Raw genomic sequence first — 4,788 nt, forward strand, 5'->3', positions numbered from 1 at the left:
GACTAAAACTAAAAATAAGCACATATATTTTAAGATTATGATAATGGACTTATATATTTTTTTGCACATAATTAACAAATGAACACAAACAAATATTTAATAATTTATAATTTTGATAATTATGGTTAATTTACAATCCTATGATTTAATTTTATTTATTTATTTTTATCTTTTCTACTTGAAGTAGTAACCATACGAAGTTTAGAAAATTAAAATGCAACAAAGAGTAATATTGAATAAGGTTCACAATGCAAGAAAGTTTTACTATTTGTACAAAAAGAAGAATGAAGTTCAGCTAAGTATGATTCTCCTATTTATTTTAAAAGTAAGAAAAGATCGGGAATAAGTATAATTTTTGTTTGTTTTTTTTTTTTTTTTTTTTTTCAAACTCAAATATACTAGGATCCAAGCTTGGTCTAAACAGCTCGGGTGACTTACCCTTGAAAAAGAATTAAAAAATGAAGATAAAATGAATAAAGGATAGAGATTTTTTCTTGATCTCATATTCTACGAAAGAATAAAAATCAATGTTCTTAAAAAGTTAGACAAAGTGAATAAAGGATAACGAGCCTTCATAACATAGTCTACATCACTATTACTTGGCAAATTCTCATTTTTTTACATCCAATAAATTTGGAAAGTAACACGACATGACAAAATGTCAAAGTCGTCCCATTCTCAAAGCCTACCCTTCAAGTATAACAATCACTTATCTTTAATTCTGTTCAATTGCACGCGATAAAGATAATCAAGGATGAATCCTGACAACTCAAGTAGCTCGTCTTTTAAAGAAGAAGAAAAGTTGAAAAATGAAAAATGATAACGATGTATCATTTTGATATTCTACACACCCAGTGATTACAAGTTACATAGGATCATCACCACCTACAAAATGAACATGATCATGTTGTAATGGTAGGACCTAATTTTGGTAATTTTCAATGTATATTTTGGGTGTCTTTGGTCCACAATATGATTACAGAAATCTTGTTTCGTATCTTGTGAAAATGCAACCTTTTCGTAGTAAACTTTAACATGACTTATCTTAGGTCATTCCAATCTGATTTTACATCTTCGAGGAGATTGCATTTGTATCTAAAATATATCAATGAAAGAAGAAGAAGATACATTAGTAATAAAATGAGTAATTGTATTTCTAATTAATTCATTTAGACATTTAAAAGGGTAGATAGATAGTTGTTAAAATGTTCATTTATATGAATAAAAGTTTCATTTCTCTCGGAGTTTAATTAAGTTTTAAATAAGATAGTTTAATAATGTATAAAAGTAAGTAAAAAATGGTTAATGGAATTGTGCATGTATCGTGTACTTGATGAAAAAATGAATTTGTTCTTCACATGGTGATGCATGCCGACTAAACTTTTTTCTTTCTTATTGCTTTCAGATGAAGTGATTCAAAAATAATGAATAATTGCACTACCTTCGTCGAATAGCAAAAGAGGAAAGATGAAACAATTTGGCCACAAATTAGAATTTACATCCTTGATTGTAATTTACACAAATTATATTATTATTTTTTTCATAATATCGAGAATGCATTGTCTAGTAAGATGTTGGACCCTCTTCATAAATTTCCCATTCAAAAGGTCATAATTATTTTCATTGTGTAGTCAATAAAAGCTGCATTTGTAAAATGATATCAATCTTTCTCTCTTTTTTCTTTTTATCCTCTCTGACTTACCTGTTTTCCACTTCGATAAAACCTATAGATTACATTCATCTCTCCTTATGTGCACTTTACATAATCGCTTTACGACCGACAGATAGAGAGCTTATTATCGATATTTTATTTATTTTTGGATCCATATTATATGAAATAGTTCACAAACGCTTGTTATCGAAAGTAATAAGATCAAGTTTGTAAAGATTAACTATTCGATTCTCATTATTGAGTAAAAAATTGAGGTAATTTTTAAGAAAGTTAAAAAAGAAACCTATTTTCGCTTTTACTTTATTTTGGTACTTCTTAGAAAATTTCCTCATTTGTTTATGCATTTTGATAAGCTTTATAACAAGGACTAGGTTTTTATGCTTTCATTTATTATAACTTATTATAAAATGAATGCAAAAATTTCAAAAAAAAAATAAATTATTTATTTATTTATTTTGTAAAAAGATCTCTTAAAGTGAGATTTTTAGTAAAATCATTAGTTTGAGTGCATTTTCTTTAAAATGAGAGGGGGGAAAAAGAATATTATTTTTAATGGGCATGCTTGGTTGGGCTTAAAAGTTATTGTTTTGAAAGTAAGTTCAAAGAGTTTTTTCTTAAAAATGTAAGTTCACTTTGTCAAAAAAATAGTTCTGAGTTGAATAAGTAACTTAAAAGTGAATATAACTTGCTTCTGAATACAACCAAACATGTTCTAATAGTCTTCTTAATGAAATACAAATATCAAATATATCCTTATTAATGGGTGAACTCGACTACTCCTCGAATCATTAAACTAACATGAAGGTACCTCCAACGAGTCTTTAATTTATAATAAAAAGAGTGACTTATAAGAGTTTCTTATAAAAAGTCCTCTTCTTCAATTTTATTTTTATTTTTCATTTTTTTTGGCTAAACAATCTGAAAAAGAGCCAGTACCCTTTTTTTTTCTTTTTTTTTTTGGCTAAGCAGTCTTCTTATAAAACGAATATTGAAAAAGTTGCTTAAAGGAAGGGGAAAAAAAAATCCTTTTTTGGCTATTCAATCTGAAAAAGAGCCATTAACAAAAGTTATTGCATCAGCTTCCATAAAGATATTCATCAATGTCAAAGCCAAAACCTAAGAACTCGAAAGGGACAAAAAATTTACAGTCCAACATCATTTATTAAGCATGCATGTCAAAATGTAAGTTTAGAAGTAAGCTGGAGTTTTCCTTATATTATTTCTATAATATTTTTACATAAGTTTCTTCACTGACATCATTAAAATTTTCGAAAATGAATTACTAATATTCACTTTTAATTTGAAAACAAGTTACTTATTATAAGATTTATTTATATGTCAATTTTTTAGCTTACCCAAATGGCCAAACTTACTTAAAATGATTAATAATACAAAATAATTATGATTAAAACACATTAGTCCTTGTTAGTGCCTATTTTAATGAGATTTTGGAGAAAAATATATTTAAGAGTAGTTATTTTTTTGAAAAATGTGTGGATAAAGAAGAAGGAAAAATTTTCTATTTACATATAATATTATTTAATTGAAAAATGGGGGATTAAAAAGAGGTGAGGAAAAATTTATTTTAGATAGAATGAATCCCAGAGGCTATAAATCTTTAAAATATAAAAATTAATGTAATATTTCATTATTATATTGATGGGGTTAAATTCATCCACGACCACTATACTTTATACTTAATGTCATCATGATCACTGAAATTGATTTTATTTCATCATGACAATTGTACTTTATATTTATAGGGTGTTTGACGGTAATTGAAATTAGATTTTTTATATAAATTTTTGAAATGTGCAGTTGAAAAGTTGTAGGTTTTATGAAATATATGATTAAAATTTAACGTTGACTTTGAAATTGAGATTTTAATCCAAAACAAACAGGGGTTAGTACTACCATGGCCACCCAAATTGCTTTTAATTCATCGTGATCACCTAACTTCGTGTAACATTTCAGTCGAGTTGCCTAATTATTACCACAACAAAAAAAAAAAAAAAAAAAAAACACACTCTAAAAAGTCACATAATTATGACCACAAAAAAGAAAAAGAAAAGGGATTTGAGTCAAAGATAAAAAAATATATATACACAACATGGTAATCACTAAAAAACTGTAAAAAATTATATGAAAGTAGAAACATTTTTTTAAAAAAAAAAAAAAATTCTGCTAACACACAAAATACACAATTAGTCATACACACACTTTCACATACACACGCACACGCACACGCACAAAAAAAAAAAAAAGAAAAAAGAAAAAAGAAAAAGAGCCCAATAACCCAAATGTGGAAAAATTATATAATATAAATCAAACCCAAATTAAGAATAAAAACAGTGCGTGCAAAAAATACAAAAAAAAAAATTAATAAATAAATAAATAATCCATTAACCCAAATTAAAAATATGTGTATATAATATAAATCAAACTCAAGAAGAAGAAAAAATTGTTTCTCCTTTCGTATAATTTTTTATTATTTTTAAAATTTTTTGTAATGTTTACCATATTGTGTGTTTTTTATTTTTGTTTCTAATTCTGATTCTTATGTTTCTTTTTCCGTTTTTTTTGTGGTAATAATTATATGTGAATTTTTTTAGTCTGTATTTTTTGCTGTGATAATAATTGAGTAGTTTGACTGAAATGTTATATGAAATTGAGTGGTTATGGTGAACCAAAATCAATTTGAATGACCATTATGATATTAAATATAAAGTACAGTGGCCATGGCGAATCAAAATCAATTTAGGTAACCATTATGACACTAAATATAAAGTATAGTGATGGTGTGCGAATTTAGCCCTATATTGGTGTGTAAGATAATTTGGATAAACTTGGAATTTATTAAAATATTAAGGTTATTTTCGTTGATTGAAAAGTCTCGTTAAGATACATATTTTAATTTACGGTATTAGTTGATGTACAGCTTTTGAAGAAAGTTCAAATTTTGGAATTAATTTAAGTTACAATTAAGTAAAATTAATTGGAAGTTAGATATCATTATTCACTTGAATAATTATTTTTTAAAATCAATAGGCATGCATATCAGGATCGATTGGCATGACCTTTACTTCGGTTTCTAATAGAACTAAACAAAACACTTT

The sequence above is a fragment of the Olea europaea genome, chromosome 4 (assembly GCF_002742605.1).
Source record: "Olea europaea var. sylvestris chromosome 4, O_europaea_v1, whole genome shotgun sequence".
Lineage (NCBI taxonomy): Eukaryota > Viridiplantae > Streptophyta > Magnoliopsida > Lamiales > Oleaceae > Olea > Olea europaea.